The sequence below is a fragment of the Aquila chrysaetos genome, chromosome W (assembly GCF_900496995.4).
Source record: "Aquila chrysaetos chrysaetos chromosome W, bAquChr1.4, whole genome shotgun sequence".
Taxonomy (NCBI): Eukaryota; Metazoa; Chordata; class Aves; order Accipitriformes; family Accipitridae; genus Aquila; species Aquila chrysaetos.
In genome coordinates, this window is record NC_054457.1 from 9,577,998 (window position 1) to 9,600,136 (window position 22,139).

Sequence of the window (22,139 nt, forward strand, 5' to 3'; positions counted from 1 at the left end):
CATTAATCTTCTACATTCTGCATTTTAAATGGCCTTCGTATTGATTTTTATTACTATTGGTAAAGACCCATTAATAGAGCAGCAGGTTAAAGAAAGAGTGTGCCGTGAACAGGACTATCTAACAGGAGAAAATATCCTGAACTGTCCTGTGCCGTTCCTAGTAAAAATGACAGCATTGTCTCCCTGGAAGTTCTTGCCTAGCTCCTTTATGAAACTATTTGTGCTAATTTCTCCTGTTGTTGACCTTGGAAATTTATTACATGCGTTAATGGGTCCTTGTGCAAAGAAATTACTCCGAAAGCCTTTACTTTCTGACTCTTCTATGCCTTATGTTTGTTGCCCTTTTATTTCCTTTTCTCCTGTCCAAAAGACTTTGATGTCCCCTTGTTAACTTTTTCTTTGAATATAAATTCTGCTACATATTAAATAAATGTTTAAAAAATTAAAATGTAGCAATGCCAATTACTGAGAAAAAGGAAATGCTGGAATTTTCTATCTGTGAAACCTTTGGTTAACCTCTTAGTATACATGCATTATAATGCAGTCCTTAATATCATTATAATATTCTAATTTTTCCATAAGAAATGTGAGGCCATATACTGTGCAGGGCTGACAATCCTCAGTAGATGAAAACCTGTTCAGTATTTTGTCTTAGCCTCATTGCTTACGTATGATCCTAAGAAATACTTCTGGTGTTCAAATTCTGCTTTTAAGATAGAGCTTTTTTAAAATTCAGAATGGTTGAGGTTGGAAGGGACCTCTAGAGGTCATTTGGTCCAACCACCCTGCTCAAGCAGGGCCACCTAGAGCCAGTTGCTCAGGGCCATGTCCAGACAGCTTTTGACTATCTCCAAGGAGGGAGAATCCACAACCTCTCTGAGCAACCTGTTCCAGTGCTCAGTCACCCTCACAGTAAAAAAGTCTTTCCTGATGTTCAGATGGAACCTCCTGTGTTTCAGTTTGTGCCCATTGCCTCTGGTCCTGTCACTGGGCACCTGTCGTGGTTTAACCCCAGCCAGCAACTAAGCACCACGCAGCTGCTCACTCACTTCCCCCCCACCCAGTGGGATGGGGGAGAGAATCAGGAAAAAAAAAGTAAAACTTGTGGTTTAAGATAAGAACAGTTTAATAGGACAGAAAGGAAGAAAATAATAATGATATTAATAATAAAATGACAATAATACTAATAAAAGGATTGGAATATACAAAACAAGTGATGCACAGTGCAATTGCTCACCACTTGCCGACCGATGCCCAGTTAGTTCCTGAGCAGCGATCCACTCTCTTTGCACCTTGCCTTCAGGTGGTGCAGATCTCATCACATATTGATGAAATCTGCCCTGAGCCTTCTCTTCTCCAGGCTAAACAGTCCCAGCTCTCTCAGCCTTTCCTCATAGGAAAGATACTCCAGTCCCTTAATTATCTTTGTGACCCTTTGCTGGACTGTCTCCAGTATGTCCATGTCTCTCTTGTACTGAGGAGCCCAGAACTGGACACATCAAAGTTTATCATACTTGCAGCATATAAGTCTTCACACAAGCAGTGGATCAATGTATGCAATGTTCCTTCAAGGTTTTATGAATGGCTAATTTAAATTCAGTTCTAGCTAATAGGCAGGACCTGGACGAAGTTTTAAAGACAGAAGGCATTTTGGATGAAAGTAAATAGGAAAGTTTGTAACTAGGAAAAAAAAAAGGTAAAAGCAATAGAATAAGAAAATTAACTAGAGCAAATATGGTTAATCAATAAGCAAGGTCTCATGGAAATCAGGTTTTAAAACACTGAATCTTATTGAAAGAATCTACATTAAAAATTAGCTAGGAGGAAATTGTTTTCACATACAAGAGGGATAAGAAGCATGATAAAAAGTCATTGTGGTTATATCAATGGAATCTAAAAATCAAAATGGAGTAGTCGTGATCATGGAAATTAAAACATACAGCCAGAGTAATTACTAGGGAATGGTTCACAGAAAATGTGTATAAACCCAGAATGATTAAGAAGCAAAAGGGATTGCAAGTGACAAAGAACAAAAATGGTAGGGAGAAAAGGTTGGAGAAACACAGTGGTGAAAGAAGATGATAAAGGAAATTTAGATGTATTTATATGTCACGTGATACTTTACTGAGAAAGTGCCTAAATAAGATACTTTGACTGCCGCTATATATCTATTAATATACGTCAGAGTAAACAGATATGGCTAAAGTATGTTATATATTTAATGTCTAATGTGACCTGAGTGCACTTTACATGAAGGAGCAGAAGAAAAAGAGTGTTTCCTCTAGGTATAATCAGTGAGTAAGGACTAACAAAGTTTACTTTGGAATTTGTAAACAACTAACCAGCACCATCCCAGTGCTATTAAATATTATCTTCCATGATGCAAGATTTAATTTCAAAGAACAGAGAAGGAAGCTGTCAAAATAAGAGGACAGTCCGAGAGAGAACATGTTGAGATCTGTGTGGCCAAATAGCTGGGTCTAATCAGTACTTTCATTAACAATTTAAATGATGGAATAAAAGAACAGAGAGAGATAGGCAGTTTACTGGACAATATTAGAATCAGGAAAATCTCAGCTGAGTGGAAAAATGTCAAAAATATACAAGATAAGACAAAGGCAAGATACTACAGTTGGAAAGTCAAATACATACACAAAAACTGAGAACTGATTCTTCAGTACTAGCTGAGAAAAGGATCTGAAGGCCATAGCAGGTCAAAAGCCCCATGTTGGCCTATACTGTGATGCCACTTTAATAAAATAATTAATTTGATGGTTTCTTAGCACAATCATTAAAGTAAGAAGTAGTTAGTTATTCTTAGTGCTGCTAAATCATCTTCTGTAGTACCTTGTCCATTTTTAGTAACCACATTTTAAGAAGGTCGTCTATGAAAAAGGGTACAGAAAACAATGGTGGTAATAAAACACCAGAATGATGAATGATAAAATATTGCAGAATTCTGAGGAGGAAGACTGGAAGATTAATTCATTAATGCATTTTCCCCCCTTCTTTTGCTAGAGATATATTCACTGAAAATAATTGTAATTCTTCTATAAATTGTTGCAGTCTTAGCCTGCTCTAGGCATTTAGGGAAATGGGGAAAAGGTTGGCATCTATAAAAAATGGTTGATACTGAAAAAAAAATCTTTTAGACAGGATCAGTGATTCAACCCCAAAGGTTGCATTTTTAGAAAAGTGATGAGAAAACAGGGAGTTTTAATGGAAACTGTTCTATAGCAGGTGTTACTAGATATCTGCCAAAATAAAGTATTCTATATATCTCAGAATGCAATTCGTGTTTTTAACTGCTCTTAAACTTTCTTCTAAATAATTTTAATAACCTTGTTCAATGTTTCTAAACCAGACAGCATAACTTACAAAGGTATATTCCCCTTCAGTTTTTGCCCACCTTTTCTTTGTAATGTATTTAATCTACCACTTAAAGTACCTAGTGATCCCGTGAGTCTATTAAATTTGAAAAGCTCCATCTGAAAATAATCTTATCTTTCTCTAGAACTCTGTTTCCTAGCAAATGTCATCAGTGTACAATGCATTCTTTCTCACAATTCCTGTATATATAAAAACAAAATTATTAGAATTGCAAGACACTAAACTTTGCTTCATTTTCAATTGAATGCAATTCCACTTACTTCCAAAACCAAGCATTTCTTTTAACCTATCAAAGCAGCTCTCCTTTTAGACTTTGTTAATGCCTATCATAGATTAGGCTTTTATTTGACAGTAAATCAAAATTTTCCTATATTTTGAGGCATGTGTCCTTTATCACTTAGGTATATATTATTGAGAAAAAACTTTTTATGGTTTCACAAAGATTGTCCTTAACCAAGCTCAACCTTTCAAGTAGTATTCTGTTCTATTGATAGCAGGCAAGCCTGAATGCCGATTTCTCTTGGCTTTCACCCCAAACAGAATTCCAGATGTTTCAAACAGAGACGACCAGCCCAGAGCCAAGAGTTCCACCCCACATGCACAGAGGCTCAGAGCGACACTGGTCAGATCGTTCTTCATTTGAAAATACAGTGCCATAGAAACAGAAATGCTACACAAAATCAGCCAGTTTCCCTTGTACATTCTGAGAAATTAAGAGAAAAATTAGAAAGCAACTACTACCCACTGTGATGAAAAATTCCATTTTGATATTTTAGGAATAAAATGTTTTTAACTGTTTCTTTTTAATCAAATGTCAAGGGGGGAGGGGTTAAGAGAAGGGATGAAGTGAAATTGCTGTTGCATATTAGAAGTTATTAGCATAAAAAATAGCCAGGATTTTTCTGAAAAATGTCAAAATTAAGCATTTTGACTTTGTAGAAATTAAATGTATCAGTCACTCTCAAAACATTTTTCCCAAGATTTTCCTTCATGGAAAAATGCAAAATGTTCTAGTTACATTCTTCTGAAACAAAGCAGCTTTTGGACATTTCTAAATCCTCAGTGAAATAGAAAGACCTAGAAATATTCAAAAATTAGTTGACACAGAAAAACTGTGAAATGTGAAGACAGTGTTACATAAACAGCTTGTTTGCCAATGACTGTCATCACAGTAGTATTAGAATATCTTAATTCATAAAGGTGAACATTCCTTTGAATTAAAACAAGCAAAGAATTGTTGAAAAACAGGTAACCAAGATGTCAAAACTGTATGTGATTTGCACACAGTCATATAGGGGAGTTGTGGCAGATCTGAAATCCTTTATCCTGTTACACCATTTTGCCTGACTTTATACAGCCCAACAGAGTATTAATTGTTTTTCTGAGAGTCTTATGTGCTAAATAGTATAATTATTATCATTATTTTGTTAGCTTCAACATTGAAGGAGTATAAAAATGTATATATTATTCTTTTATTTTGGAGATTAAACTAACTCAACCAAACAGCAGAAATTTGTGATTAAGGCTGGCAGTGAGTAAATGTAAACAGTGCAAGGTCAAATCAAAAAACTTCTAAACAAATAGAAAAAAAATATTCATGCTATTTCATAAATGAATTTTCAAGGATTACCACAAAAATAGCTACTATACAGCCTGATCCAGGGACCACTTGATATAAATCTATTTGTTTCAATACAATTTGAATCAATTAGGAAATCAGGAGGGAAGGGGAGGAAGATTTCTTTCTCTAGTGATATCAGCCTTCAGATCAGGAAACTCACCTAACCATGGGAAATTTTGCTATTGATTTTCTGTGCACTAAGGACGTCACATATGTTGAGTATTGGCTTGGATTGTCAGCTGCTGTAAAGCATTAAAGTTGTCAGCTGAGTATATAGCCCATTATATGTTATAGTCTGATGGGTTTTCTAGTATAAATACATGACATCCCTTCTAACCCAAACCATCCCATGATTCTGTCATACAAATACTATCAAGGTAGCATTTTTAATATGTTGGATTTCAATGATTAAAGAAGCTTAGCATGCAAATGGCCTCTTTTATAAACTCTAGTGTATGCATAATCCCATGTAATATGTATTTATAATATCATTATGATGCACAGAGGGAAAGCCTTTCACTTTTCTTTTTTACGGTCATTCAGGCTTTAAAGCCAAAGCACAGTTTCTTTGTTGCTGTTGAATATTTTAAGAGCTTTTAAAAAATAAACATATGCACAATCTGTATGAACTAGAGCCCAATTAATCAACAGTTTTGAAATTTTCACATGGAAAATTCATACTAAATGGCTGTAAATGGACAGCTGCATAATAGAATTTCCTTAAATGTAGGCTTCCCAGTAGGAAGTTTCTCCTACTAGAAGACAGGACTACAGTCTAGTTCTCCCTCCAGAAGAGTATCCTTTCCTTTTTGTGCTGCAGCACTCCAGTGAAAAGATAATACTGTGTATAGCTGAGTTCGGTTACAGCTCCAAGCCTGAAAGATTCATTTTAATCTTGTTATGTGAATCTAAATGTACAACCTAAAGGAAGCCCCTTAACCACTGCCAAAACCAAAGGCACTCCAGGCTGTCATTGACTATTTTGACACGAGTTTCCCAGACACTAACATCTCTGTCCCTGTGCACACCCAGTGATCACCCAGACCTGACAAAACAAAGCAGGGCAGAGCTTGGCGCATGTGGAGCGAGGCCAAGGTGCAGGAGCTACGTGCTCCTTCCTCAAAACCTGCTGAAGGGATCAAAGTCCAGAAGATATTTCCAAAGCAGTTTTGGACAATTCCCTAAATGCTACTACTACTTGTAAATGTAGCAAAAGGAAGAAATTATGCTGTCACTTCTCACCTTTTCCCCGTCTCCAACTCCAAATCCAGTAGTTCTGTGATTGGGGAACATACCCCCCAATGAGAGATCCATATTATTTCCCTCTTTTCTCACCCCTCTCCCACAGCACTTCTGTATCCCAGTTAGGATGTACAGTCCAGGTGGACAACCAGATGGACAAAATACTGGCTGGATGATCAGGCTAAAAAGGCCACACTGAATGGAATAAAGCCCTGAGTAATCTGGTCTGGACCTCCTAGCTGCTCCTACTTTGAGGCAGATGCTGGTCTAAAGACCTCCTGATGTCCCTTCCAGCCCCAAATCCAACCTGAGTTGTCCCATGGTCCTGCAAACAAGTGTGGAAGAGACTGCAATGACATCAGGGTGGGTTTTACATCTCTTGTTAAACATGTACTGTTTCTCAGTAAGATTTGTTAAGTCAGGAAGAGGAAACAAAGCTAGTGAACAGGGCTCCTATTGAGAGGATGGGGACAGAAGTTCATTTTGGACTTCACTCTGAGTACTTTTTTAAATTATTTTTTATATTATATTATGTTATGTTAATTTTATTCAGAGTTTCACCTGAGTTACAGGAATCACTAGAGCATGACCCAGACATTTTCCCATATCCAAAGTGGCTATTCTAGGAACTGAGACAGAGACTCATTCTTGGCCTCATTCTAGCTAAATGAAATTTGAATTATTCCCTGCTTATAAATACAGCTCCTCCAAAGAAATCAGTTTGAGTGGAGCATCTGTTCTGGGGCAGTAAGGAAAAGCAACCAGTAAGATGTGAGTTGACTGTGAGTCACTTCCTCAGGTTAATATTGAAGCCAAGGATATTATATACAGAATTTTATTTTATGATGGATTTATAGTGCTTGCTGTACAGGAAATGTTGTTTCCTAATTAACACTGTTGTTAAATACAGTCATCTAAGTTTTTACTGAATAAGACATTAAGCCGAAAGATCCAACCACATTAATTATATCATGTCAGATTTTGTGAATTAATTTCTAAACACCTTAATTGTAATCCTATGTACTTTAAAATATTGTGACATTTTTCAGATTGTGGCCCATCTTCTGTAGTTTCTTGTCCTCCAGTAAAACACAGAACCCACAACTAATTAATAAGTAGTGAAAATCATATTTTTCTTTACCCACATAGTGGTAGAAAAAAGATGTCACAGAACACATTCTTCTATTCCATAATTTCAGGTGCATAATAGTCTGGTCATATGTATATGCTATGGGAGATACAGACACCCCTGAGGACATGATCCAGCAGAGAGAACTGAAATCAGATGTCCAAACCCCTTACACAACACGGCAAAGGGAAATTTAGCATTTTGAATTGTTGCAACAAATTTTAATCAAATCTTTCAATTTTTTTAATGTCTGGCATTTTATCTAGATCAAAATATGTTGATATTTCCGAATAACATTATTTGAAATTCTCCCTAATGTGGAAAATTTCAACTTTACCTTCCTAGGATGAAAACTAAAAAGTTAAATGTCAAATTTCTCTTGAGGTGGGATTTCTGAATTTCCAACAATGCTAGCTCTTACCTCATAGTCATATATAAGAAATTTGAAATAAAGCAAGCTATTTCATCTTTCTTGGCTCAGTTGTGTTGTAAAGCACTGGCACTATTCACTAGCAGTATTCTTTTTAAGTTGTGAAAGAAAAAAAATGGGTTTTGAATATTCATTCCTAATTAACCATTCTGATTTGGAGATAATTTTTTTTTTATTTTCTTAGCCATTTATGTTCTACAAGTGGGGAAAATCTTTCATGACATTTGTTTACAGTCTAGACTCTGTAAATTCAGAGTCCAAATTTAGCCTTGTTTGGATTCTGTAGACACAAAATAGTTATGTTGGTCTTCAATTTCCAAACATTTCTTGAAGAAATGAGACAATTCCATTGTTTTTAGGTTAAGATATATATGTATTTCATATATATATGTATTTAAAATGTGTGGATTTTTGATAGGAAGAAATACATTATTGTAGTCAATGGGTAAATCCTGTGAAATGATTATGTTATTCAAGGGATAAATTACTGTGTAAACTCATTTTAAAGTAAGGTTCATTTCTGAAACTGGATTAATGAATTCCATGTAACACAATCCTGGGTCTGTATTTCATCATTCAGAAGCAGGAAGCTTTAGAAGTAAAATTTCTCAACCCCAAAGTTATAGTAAAATATGTATTTAACTCTATAGTAAAATCCCTACTTAACTTTTAATTTCTTTATGCTTAAAGTTAATTAGGTTGGCTCCTTTGCAAGTGACATTGGAAACAGGAACTCTCTCTCTTCTCTGTTAGATCACTCATTTGTGTTGTGTATGCAAGTATATACTCTCTAAGTTACTAAGAATGGCCTGCTTTGAGTTATATTACCAAAGTACATGTGTGATTGTCAGTGATTTGCAAAGATTTACCACTGTATCATAAGGGATGATAAGAGTTAAAAATATCTGTAAAATGACATAAAGATGCCTAATACATAATTATATTAGACAAGCTAATTGAGAGGGGGAAAAACTGAGAGGGGGAGTATATTAACTCATCCTTCCCCATATCCTGCAATGTCTCAGCGTCACAAAGAATGGAGGAGCAAATCTTTATAGGAAAGGGAAACTAGAAGCTGAAATTCCCAGCTTAGGTGAGGATAGACAATTGAATAGATTATTCAAAAGGAGTTGTCACCCAGATTTGTACTTCTCCAGCTTGGTGGCTTCTCTTGGTACTGCAGACATCCACTGATGTCAAGAACTGATGCCTCAGAGATGTTCAGGGGTGCCTCTGCCTTTGCCTGAGGCTGGAGTGGAGAGGAAGTTGCTGGGAAAAGCAGTGGATATAAAATATGGGCTGCAAATGGCTGAGAGATGTGATGTAGGGCCAAAGTGCATTTGTTGAAGATGTCTGTGGTGAATGAGGAAAGCCATGATTTTTCTCTCTTTTGCTTTAGAAAAAAGTGCATATCTCAGAAGAATTTGCTTCTCATCCTGAAATGTGAGTAAGTAGTTTGGTATGAAGTCCTGGCTTCAGAAAAGTTAGCAATATAAATCCTGAGCTGCTGCAAATGGAAGGAGTTAGTTTTCCAAGTTGGTATATATGCTTAATTGAGAAGAGCTGGGAGTCTCAGCATGGGAATAATGGACACCAGATAAGGAAGAATGTGGCAGACATGAAAAAAATCACATGCTAAAAACTGAACTGGAGAGAAATCCTCTGCCAATGAAAACCATTACCAGTAGTAGTAGTCTACGCAAAATGCTTGGCTTCTAGCCGACAGCAGTTTCCCTGTGCCAGATTCCTATGATGGAGGCAGTATGGACTTATTACTTTCATGTACATAGAGTACAAAGAAATAAAAGCTCTTGTTCTTGTTGTTGTTGTTAAAGCGAAGCTGGCAAATATTTTTATTTTCTGCAACTAGTCCGTGGGGCCTGAAAACCAGCTGTGCACAGTGAAGCACCTGTAAAATGGAGAAGCAAGCAATAACAGAAAACTAGCAATAACTGAATGAAGGCACTTTTTTTTTCTCATGTTTAGTGTCAATTTGTGAAACACTTTATTTTCTAAGGCAAGGCTTCCTTAACAGTCCAGAAAGCAGCTAAGTACAGGAGCCTACCTCTGCATTTTAATGAAATTAAACAGGACAAAGAAACAGTATGTGAACTTGGAGTCTTTTTTCCTACCCTGTGTAATGACAGTTGGGCAAATATTTTTATATTCAGTGGTGAAGTCACTCAGCAAACTGCATTGTACTACATGCAATATGGAATTACAGGGTTTACACTTCTCTTCAATAAAACAGTTCTTTTACAGCAGATGCCACAAGGCTTCTGGGGGAATTGGAATAGAAGTGAAAGGTAAAAAGTCCTGCCCTTGCTTCACAGGTCTTCTGCATTCCCATGCCATGAACTTGGGTACATTTCTAAAAATCTGATTAGTCAAATCTCCTCTGGACTTATGGACCCTTTGATCCAGAAATCAAGAACAAAGAATATAATTTTGAAATTTCCAGTACTTTTTAGCTTTATTTTCCTTAAAACAGAAAAGGCTAGAGACTTGCGAGTACAAAATAACATGCTAAAAACCTGAAGTAAATAGTTGTATCTTAGAAAACAATCACATGCCCCCAGATGAGTTTGATTCAAGGATAAAATGTTATCAATGCATATATGAGGGATGGTGGTTTTTTTTCTTTTATGAGACTGCTCCACTAAACACCAGTTGCAGCAGCCTCTTCTGACCACATAACTCATATATATATATATATATATATATATGTTTCTGCAAGCACTATAATTGGCAGGCATACATCATTCAGCACATAAATACCGGGCAACAGGGACTGTTTTATTGTTTGGCTGATGCAAAGTACAGCTGTGCAAGGTTGACAAAACCAGCATTTCTTTGTGACAGTTCATTATGTAGATTCTTAATATTAGGGCTAATCTTGAGGCACATATTCAGGTAAAACTCCTACTGTGTATGTGCCAAATCAGTAAACAATCCAGGTTCAAACCAGTAAATGCTAGGGTCTGAGCAAGCTGCTTGAGGACCACAGGTGAAGAAGAGCTGAATACTCTGAACTGCTGCAGTCACCCACTTGATAGACTTTCTACCATCAACATAATGAAAATCAGCAGACATAGGACAGAAACAAGCCTTTTGTCTTTGCAACTTCATGTTCCTAAGACTGCCTGTCCAAGCTCTATGGACGCCGAGTGCCACCTGAACAGGCTACAAACTGATGGATCAGCTGCAGTTAGTCACAGTACTTCATGATGAAATTACTTGAAAAATAAATTATTTTGGAATTAAATTACAGGATGCTGCTGAAATAAATTAGGAGATTGCGGAGGCACAGGACAGCACACACAGACCAATGTGATCAGGTGAAGTCCACTTTACTAGAGCATCAGACATCATTTTATACATTAGTTACATCTGTACATGCGTTTAGCTATTTTACTATTGGTTGCACACATTATTCACGCACTGTCCACGCGTCTAGTTACACTTAATGATTGGTTATATCAACACTGTACACGCGCATAAACATAAAACATAATTGGTTATACTAACTAAAACATGCGAGACTTGTCTCAGTCTAATTGGTCAAGATAAACTGCCGAAGTGAGGTTGTTTGTGCCAAGTTCTCTTTATCGTGGAATGCGCACCTGTGTTTTTCTAATTGGTATCTTACTTATTTTTGTCTTCTGTTTATTCTGTTCAAGGCCTTCTAAAGGCGTCTGGAATGCTCTTGTGACCATTAGCTAAAAATGTTCCACAACATCTCCCCCTTTTTTCTTTAAAAAGAGCATTAACAGATCTAGTCACCACCATCCGCGAACTCAGCCCAGCAATCGGTAGGTGTCAGCTTTACGTGGGCGTCCCCACAGAGGCAATGATGGCCTTGCCGTACACCAACCCAATGCTCTTCGGAAAATCCCGGTATTTATACATTTGCAGAGGAACAGATTTCAGCACACGTGGCCAGCGGGTGCTAAAATTTGCCTCAGTTGAAACATAGGGAGCCTATGGCACATGCGGTCGCTGGCCAGGCACGCTGCACGAGTCATAGCCATCCTGTCTATTGGTTCACGGGCTTAGTGATGTGGTTGCAGTGCACAGAGAATCTTGACCTGTTATGTTGGTCAAGGTGACCTACACGTTAGTTTTTGGCTGAGGTGGTATTCACATTGTCGCACCATCTAGGGTGTTCCAGATGATGATGGTCATACAAATCAAGCGGGAGTCCATCGTGGGCCTGTGAACTCAGCCCTTTGCAAAGACCTATGAATACAATTAATTAAAACACAGTAAAAGCAACATTATACCTAATAAAATACACAAGAATAAAAGAAACCCCTATTTTTAACAAAGATACAAACCAACTCCTAAGTCCCCATCCCGCAGCTAAATGTTCTAAGCCGAAATGGCAGCTTTCTTAATTGCGTTGAAACCCTTGCAGCTCCTTCTTGCCTCTGCAGTTCTGTTATCTTGTTTATTAATTGCTCCACTGTCCAAGTTCCTCATGTCCGTTGTTTCTCTGGTGGTTCAAAGGTCCGTTCATATTGTAGCTGTCACGTACTCCGGTCCACTCACGTTGACTGCAGCGTACTTAACTCTAAATAATCAGGTTCAAAGAAATGTCCCCTGCTTTCCATGAAATCTCCCACAATTCCCTTCTTTTGTTTATGAGCAATCCAGACTTGACTAATAACTTGGGATGCCATTTTCCTCAACAAGCTAACCAAACAAGGTAAAATTATTACAATAGCTAAAAATCACGATAACTACAACAATACCCATGCGACATAATTCTTTAAACCAACCTGTTATCCCTAATGACCCAAACCATTCATCCAAGGGGTTCTTCTCTACTACCACTTTATTCATGTTATCTTTCAACTGCTGCAACTTTTCATGTATAGACTTCGAATGACCTGATATGTTCATACAGCACATTCCTTCAAAATCCTCACAGCCATGTCCTTGTGCTAACAATAAAAAATCTATAGCCGCCCTATTTTGTAAAATAGCATGCCTTATGTTTTCTGTGTCTTCTAAGAGATCATTTATAATACTAGATGTAAGATTTAATTGCTTCGACGTCCAACATGCAAAACGTTGCAACTCCCGTAACGCATTACCCGCTGCAGCCCCTGGTGTAAAAAGAGATAGCAGCACTCTTGTGGCCTTGCCTAACAGTCATACGTTATCGTTACAATCAGGCCCAAGATTTTCTATAGATCCCTTGTGTCTTCGATTGTCTGTTAAATTCAGTAACTGAATAATAGAGGGTGCAAACAATGTAAGCTTACCCAAGTAACATGGTCTGCCAAAAGATCTCACTGGGATGCCGTGCCAAGCACGATCACCGCATATCAAAAAATATCCGCTTGGTAAAGCCTTGGCGGTATAATTAGTACCTATAAATATCTTACTCCCCCGGGTTTCTGCTCCCACGGCTCCTACACAATAATCCCTACTATCCATAAACTTATACCAAGAGCTTGGACTAGATACATTTGTCCACCCCGACGTATTGTGTTGCCAATAATAATTAATTCCTGTGTTAAACCCTCCTGCCAAATATACACATGACTTATTACCATATGTTGATCCTACTAAATCAAGCTCTTGCGGATCCCAGGGCAATGTAACATTAAGAGAATTGATAATCTTTGCAGTTGCTACCCCTGTAAGATTTTGACAATGCTGCTGTGGGATGTGCGACGAATACAAGCTGTAACAGGTCTCATTGATCTTTGTTTCATTCAAAGCACTGCCATCAGAAACCCATGCTCGAAAATCTGGCAGGTACAAATATGGCACTCCCACCAAACATGTTCGAAATGGATCTGAGGGTGTACTCATTGAGAGGCAAAAAGACTGTTGTCCTGTCTGGGTGGCCCAGGTTATCCACATATTTTGCCTTGGGTTAATTCGGTGTAATGGTAATGCTGGCTGTACCACCGCACATATTGCGATGAGGCAGCAAAGTGTTTCCACCAACGGTGGCGCACCTAATACCTTCTTGTGTCGTTCCATGTCTTGTCAATAATCTGATAACTTCTGGGCATCCGGACATTTACCCCACACTGTTTCCCCACTTTTTTTTTTTTTTTTTGCAAGATTCCCTTTATTTCACAAAAGAATCCAACTTATATATGTTTCAACAAAGATCCAGAAAGTACTAACGACTCACAGCCAATACTACTAGCACAGGAGGGCATATCTGGCCCAGCTGGGATGTTTGCCAGTCCTCAGAACAGTTAAAGATAAAAACACTCCATACACATACTCGTGACTGTCTTCAGCCACATCTTCCCAGGCCTACACAAGGCCATCCTCCAACCTGACCTTGTAAAACTAGTTCTTCAAGGCTTGGCAAACATGCAGCACAACAAATTCTAACGGTCACTCTTGAAAACAAATGCCAGGTGTTCCGAGCTGCTCCCACATCTCCCTCTTTTTTGTTTAGGAACATCAGATTCATGAGGAAGGCAGCGAGGACTCTAGCTTTGAACTGACGCAATCCTCGTACTGCTCCTCAGGTGATTCTGATTGCTGCAAACACACAAATGATTAATAATTCTCCAATAGCAATATAAATTCAGATACACAAATTTAAACCTTCAAATCATATTTTTGGATTTAAGCATTCAACAGTATTAGACAATTCTTTGAAAAACACCTTATTCTGCTAATTTCATATATACACTTTCATTCCCTTGTAAAGGAGTTACACAGAGCCCTTTTTTTTGAATTTTTGAAATTCCCAGTTGCAATGTAATTTCATTCTATGTTATAATGCATTTTGTCTATGTGATGGGTTGATCCTGGCTGGACACCAGTCACCTACCATAGCTATTCTATCACTCTCTCCTCCACAGCTGGACAGGGGAACGGGAAATGAGGTTTTGCTGTTAGTTCATCACACATTATCTCTGTCACTTCATCCTCCTCAGTGGCAGCACTCATCACACTCTTCCCCTGTTCCAGCGTGGGATCTCTCCCACGGGAGACAGTCCTCCACGAAGATCTTCAGCATGGGTCCCCTCCCCAGCATGCAGTCCTTCAGGAGCACACTGCTCCACCGTGGACCTCCATAGACCGCAGGGGAACGACCCGTCTCACCATGGTCTTCACCACGGGCTGCAGGGGAATCTCTGCTCTGGCGCCTGGAGCATCTCCTCCCCCTCCTTCTGCACTGACCTTGGTGTCTGCAGGGTTATTTCTCTTAGATGTTCTCACTCTTCAGCTGCCATGTCTGTGTGTTCCGCAACCGCATCTCTCTTCCCCCTCTCCAGCCGTTTGTTTTCATTAATTTTTTTTTTCCTGTCACTTCCTCTCTCTCTCTCTTTTTTTTTTTTTTTTAAATTATTTTTATGCAAGCCAAGTTACATGAAATGCTTTTGCAATCATACATTCAACTATTTTATGATACGTGGTACAATCATTACAACTGCTAATATTACAATTAAAATAACTAAGTTATGTATAAGCAAATCTTTCAACCATCCCGTAATTCTCAAACTTGTTAGCCATCCAGTTAAACCTGTGTCAGTTATCGTGAGCCTTTTACTGTGAATCATATTGATATCGGGTGTTAGTAACGCAAGTCGTCCGAGGCTACATGGCCTCCCGTTAAGTTTTGATGGAATTCCTCTCCCACGCTCTATTTCCACAAATTAAAAATATCCCCGCAGGTAAAGCAGCTGGAATAGAAAAAAAGAGTGTGATATTCTGGAATAGATATAGTTACACCAAGCTGGAGCATTTCTATATACAGGCAAAATAGCATTTACATTCTGACCCTTTCGAGTGGTGTTATAGATGTAATTAAACATCACACAGGCATTCATGATGACTGATCCTAAGAACTCTCTCTTGAGGTTCTTGCATTTCTTGAGGCAGGTGTGCATACAACAGGAAAAGTAAACATGGTATCTCCTTGCTGTAGAGCTTTTTCTCGACAGCGTTCCATCAAGCTATGTGTATTTTTTCCCAAATCATTAAGTGAATCGTCACGGATTAGACAGAGGCATAGAGTTAGAGGGATTAGCAGGAAAAGGAGATACAGGCAGTGCAGCAAAGCGAGGTTCTGTTTTAAGTTCAGCAAACCCTGGAGAGGGAGTACCAGGGGATTGGGGTGGGGGGGTGGGGGACGGCGGCGGCACGGCAGCGGTCCCGGCCGCGCAGAGGCCGCGGGAGGCAGCGGCGGGACGGCCGCGGCAGGCGGCGGTGGAGGTAATGAGGGATATAAATGCAGCTCTTTTTCAGAGTCCACCCTGCCTGATGCAAAAGAATTATTATCGGAATCAGAATCCTGCTCGTTAACGGTCTGCTTACAAACTGCCTCCTCAAAAGCAGTATCAGGTTGTATTGATGTGATTTTCTCTGCCGGCTGTAAATGCACCAGCGTAGTATAAATAAATTTCCATGTCGACAACAAGGTTTTAGCAAGCATTCGCGAGTCATGTGGAGTTAAAGTTGACCCAGAAAATGTATGGGACAAAACTGCCTGCGTAAAAGGAGATTTTAAACCATACTGAGCAATTGTAACTTTTGCTTCTTTTATGATTTTCCAATCAAATAGAACCCATTGATTAGGTCTACCCCCTGCCCCAGCAGTAACCAGAAATGCTGTGGGAGCTGCTATGATTTCTCCCTCAATTAAGGCATCGCGAATAATTCCCCGCGCAGGTAAAAGGGGTGCATCAAAGGATACGGCTGGTGGTTTTTCTCGCTTCACAGCAGGCTCCAGCTGTGCCAGCTTTTCTATTACTGACCGCAACTGCTGCGAAGTGAGCTCCGGCCCTTCTTCGTGCTCTTGAGGTGACCCGGGCGTAGACGAAGGCAACGGAGGGTATATGCTAGGTATAATTTGTTCATGTTGAGCGGCGATATCTGGGGGCTGTTTTTTCCTAGGCAGATTTTTACTCGCTTCCTGATTCTGTAGGATTTCCTTTAAGTATACGGTTAGGGAGGCTTGGGAACTGTCAGATGGCTGATTAATATCAGCAGTCCCAGGGAGTGGAGCAGAATTCAAGGGCACAGGAGCAGGCAGACAAGCTCCGGGAAAGCCAAAAGTTTCTCTCGCTGCATTATGTTTTTCTCCCTGCGTTTCCCCTTCGCTTGTGGTTGGAGAGAGCGCAGCAAAAGCAGACGCAGACGCTTTACGATCTGCTTTCATTTCTTGCAGAGTTGTCTTAATTAATTTCCATAAAGTTGCAAGACCTTTAACTTCTTTAGACCTGTCACTAATTTCATCCCATAGGGAGGTTCCGATAGCTTCTACAATCTGTCTATCCACATTAATCACTTCCGAGTCTGCCTCGTCCGAATCAATCGGACGAGAAACAGCCCCCCCCAATTCCTCCGTCTCTCGTGGAGTAACAGGCAGGGGGACACTTTCAGCACCAGCGACCTGGTTGGGTATAGGCAAAGGCTGTGTCTGTATAGACGTCTCAGCACTAGCAGAAATGGATGCTCGGGGGGGTAGGGACAGCTGCGTAGAAAATCTTCCTCTAACTGCAGTGGGATAGGCTGACGCGGCTGACATGGAGGCATCAGAAGGGGTCACGGCCGCGCAGACAGCAGCGGCTGCCTGCTGTTCCACCCTCATTGCCTGCAGCACATCCCGAACTACCTTCCAGTGCGTTGCGTATTTGATTGCTTCCTTTGTCTTATCTCCCCCAGCGCTAATAGTGTCCCACAGCGCCTTGCCTACATCGTCCCAAGTCGCTACTTCAAATGCAACATTTATACTCGGAATAAGTTCTCTCTCCCAAGCCCATAAAAGTAACTCCTTTATAATGGAGTTATCACATTTCAACCCTCTCTTAGAGAGAATATGTTGAAGGAGGTTTAGGACCGCTTCTTGCTCTTTGTCCAACCCCATCTCCTTCTCCGACCGCTCACCTGATTAGGGCGAGATCCACCAGGGTAAGATTCCCCTATTCCGCCGCGCGCGCGGTCTTTGTCAGCCCCAGCTCAGCTGGTCATCCTGCCGGGGCAGCAGGGATAATTTCGGCCGGCTTCTCCGCTCCCTCTCTCCGTCGGCTCTCGTTGAAGAATTCAACACCGATCCGAGGGTCCCTGTTCGGGCGCCATTTGCGGAGGCACAGGACAGCACACACAGACCAATGTGATCAGGTGAAGTCCACTTTACTAGAGCATCAGACATCATTTTATACATTAGTTACATCTGTACATGCGTTTAGCTATTTTACTATTGGTTGCACACATTATTCACGCACTGTCCACGCGTCTAGTTACACTTAATGATTGGTTATATCAACACTGTACACGCGCATAAACATAAAACATAATTGGTTATACTAACTAAAACATACAAGACTTGTCTCAGTCTAATTGGTCAAGATAAACTGCCGAAGTGAGGTTGTTTGTGCCAAGTTCTCTTTATCGTGGAATGCGCACCTGTGTTTTTCTAATTGGTATCTTACTTATTTTTGTCTTCTGTTTATTCTGTTCAAGGCCTTCTAAAGGCATCTGGAATGCTCTTGTGACCATTAGCTAAAAATGTTCCACAACAGGAGATGGAGGATGGGATTGCTCTGCTGGATACACACACAACTGGAAGCACCAAGAAATACACAGAAATGATCCTCTGACAGTAGAATGGTCAATAGTGATAGGACACATTTCTCTTTGGTGTGCATATATATATGAGAATGGATCTAACATAATTTTGAAATATAAAAGTGGAAAGAACAACATCAGCCATTAAATAGAAACCTCCACAGCACATGCAACCTTGAGATTAATAGATGCTCAGGATAGAATTGTTCATAACACAGCCCTGAAAACCCTTCCCAGAACCCTAAAATAGAAAATACGACCAACACAACAAGAGTTTGAAAGTGACACAAATGATGGCATTTTGTAAGAAGAGAACAGGGGTGGCAAAATGTATTGCCAATATCCTGGGTTCTTGTTATAGCAAGGAATTTCTTAACAGAAATATGCAGATGATTCTAGGAAGTGGGTCACACTTCATGTTAAAAAGGAGTGAAATAAATCCCATGCTAAACTTCAAATCATACTAACGTCATGCTGAGAAGGCCAAAAAAAAACCGACACGAGGAAAAATTCCTTTCTGTCTCTAAATCTCACAGTTTGTTTAGCTCAGCATATCTGGGCAAAGCACATCAGCCTTTTTTTTTTAATCCAGAAACAGATAATATTAGTAGTTGTAAGAGGCAGTATCAAGTTGTTTGTATACAATAATCTGCAAGAGGTATTCTTGAGGCAATAGTAACAAAGATAATACATTCTTCTTGTAGATAGTGGATGATGTAAGCAATAAAGCCATTGACTCAGGGGAGCTAGGATTTCACTCACTAACTTCATCATTGGATCATTTCTGGAAGACTAACATTTTTTTAATGACATGATCTGTTTATGTAACACTGGTTGACTCATTGTAAACCACTAATGCTGCTGTGATAACTAAATTGCCACACTTTAAGTGTCTTATTCATAAACCAGAGTAACAAAAACTATGTTATGTGAATAAAAAAATACTGGACTGGATATATAAATTAAAGCTGATCTTGTCTGGAAGCACAGCACCCAAGCACCCCATGGCCTTGCCATCATTGCAAGAACAGCAGCAGTATGTTCTTCAGGAGTTTCTGCAGTGCACTAGACTTGTATTATAGAGGTTTTCTCGCAGTACCAGGCATACCTTGGCTCTTGCTCTTGTTTTTCTTTTCAGCCACAACATTTACCGTATACTGTGCCAGAATGCTCCATTTCTTAGTACAAGACAGTGACTTCTCATGGCTTTTAGTATCTTGAGTTTGCTGTTTACAGCAACAAGGACAACTCTTCAAGACACCCTAACATCTGCTGTTTTATCACTTTCAATACAGAATGAGACTAGACTGACTTGTAAAAGGCATGGATATGTGTTCCCAGACTCAGAACATACAGGAATGGAAACACAAGTAGAAGAAAATAAATTATGGCAAGTAATGGGGAAAAGAAAAAAAAATCACATCCCGATTGCTTCTACAAATTTTCTATGAGTTCCAGCATTTAGCAAGCATTTTATCCATCTTAAAGCATAGAACCCTGTATCTGTACTTCTCCATAGTACGTGAATTTCTCAAAATATCCAATATTATGCTGGAACAATCTTACAAATAGATTATTCATAAGATTATATGGTACTATAACTTTCTAGAGCACCTCAAACAGTGAGAATCACTCTTCTAATAGCATGTAGTCATTTCTTTCTCTGCAAATTTGTCATGAACAACCTTATTTGATCCTATAAACTCATTTTTTCCATGATTCAGATAAAGTATTTCGATCCAATGTCTGTATTTTCATCTTCCCTATAGAAACTCCAGATTACTAGAAGACCAAATGAACTTCATCTAAAGTTGTTTCCTGTAACATGCAAGCTTTTTCCTCTTTTTCTCTCCTTTTCCTTATGACAGTAAGATCATCCTCCTTATCCTGGAATTTCTCACATTCTTATTTGATTCAGCAATTCTTGTATGATTATATGAGGAACTTCTTGTATGATAACATTCCTTTGGATGGATCAGAACATTTTCAGTGAAACTCAATTTGATTTAAATTTTCTGTTCTGTCAAAGACATATTAAACAGTATTAGACTCAATTTAGTATTTACTAGAAAGGTTTAAAATTCTGTAGATATTTCTGATTCCATAGGAAAGAAGTTTATTCTTAGAAGGAAAAAAAAAAAGAAAGCCAGAACAAAAGCTATGTCACATAGAAAACCTCATTTATCCTTCTAAAATAGGACATATATAAGGTTTGCTGTGGCTTAATTCTCATGCTCATTTTCTGTAGACATGTATATTTTACTCAGAATTATTTTCTTTCCTTCTAATGCACTCTTATTTCACTAACCTCTTTATAGGACTGTCATTTATGGTGTTTCTCAGCATCACATTGGTAAAATTAATTTGTAACAATGCAATAACTTTGACTGAATAGCCTGTTTCCACTAGAACCAGTTTAGATGGAGCCAGAAATACAAGGCACACAGGAAAACTTTAAAATAGTACAACCCATATTAAAGGTCTTAGAATTTGGTGAAAGATTAAATGAGTTCTTTCTAAGACATAATTTAATAACAATGCAGTTTGATTTTAATCTTTTTTTAAGTATTTATACTTGTTTCTGCAGATTACAGCTGTGCAAAATCACAAATGCCTGTAATGAAGATGTTACTGATTTGTCATTGATTTATTATTAGTTAGAATTAATCATATTTAATTTTAATATTTTAGCAAAATCATATGTATGTTGTATTTTATATATTTAACCACCAACCAGTGTCTGCTGTGAAATCTCCTGTATAGCCCCGTACCAAGGTCGGAGAAATTGGCTAAAATCATCTAGTAGGAACATTTAGAACTTAGATAACAAGATAAAGAAATTAAAATCTGATTATAAAAGTTTGGTTTGACTAAAAAGTAGAAAATTGTGAAGCATAAGTATGGGAGTGTTAAGTTTGAAATGTAGCCTTAGGAACTTAGGAGCTTAGAAAATGTATAATGTGTAACCATAAGTATTGTTCAAAATCATTTAACCACAGAAGTTTTGGCAAAGATTGGTAGTCTTGTAGTGTTTGTTTTGAAAACTAAGGAAACCGTTCTGGACACCAGTTTGCTGCTTGGAGACACCTGAGAGGTCAAGAAGCGGACGAGTGAGGAAGACTATGAAAGACCACCAGAGGACTCCTGAGGACCACCAGAGACCTTCACTGCGCCTGCGTAAAGGACATTTACATATGCTAATGATTTCCCGGAAGTCTAATGAATATGTATAACTTTTCTTGGAAATCTAATGAATATGCATCAATAAGTCCTAATATAAGGTGTATTGTTTTGGTGACAGGTGTGCGTGGTTCGTGAGAGGACTCGCCCGCGCACCCGGCCGTCAATAAAGAAGTGTCTGCTTATCTACACTAAATTGGTGTTGATAAGTTCTTCATTCCGAGCTTTTCGGTAACAAAGAGGTGTTTGATTGCTAAAAGGCAGATTTTTGTTATGGATTAGGTAGACTGAAAATGTTTTCCGCTTTAAGAAAGTTTCAGGATTTTTATCATGTTTACTTCAGGAATCACAGAAGAGGAAGAATAAACACTAATCTATCAAATGATAAATTGCAAAGAGTTAGAAAGTGATCTGAATAGGTGCAAATGCTCAAAGTTGATTAACTGGCAGTTTGGGCATTGCTCTGACTGACTTGCAAAGATTCAAGTTATATCTGACATAGTGAATGAAGGTAATGATATATACTTCATTCACCAAAGAAACAAATTTTTGTTTCCCTACTCTAATTCCGTACTTTGCAGATACCTACA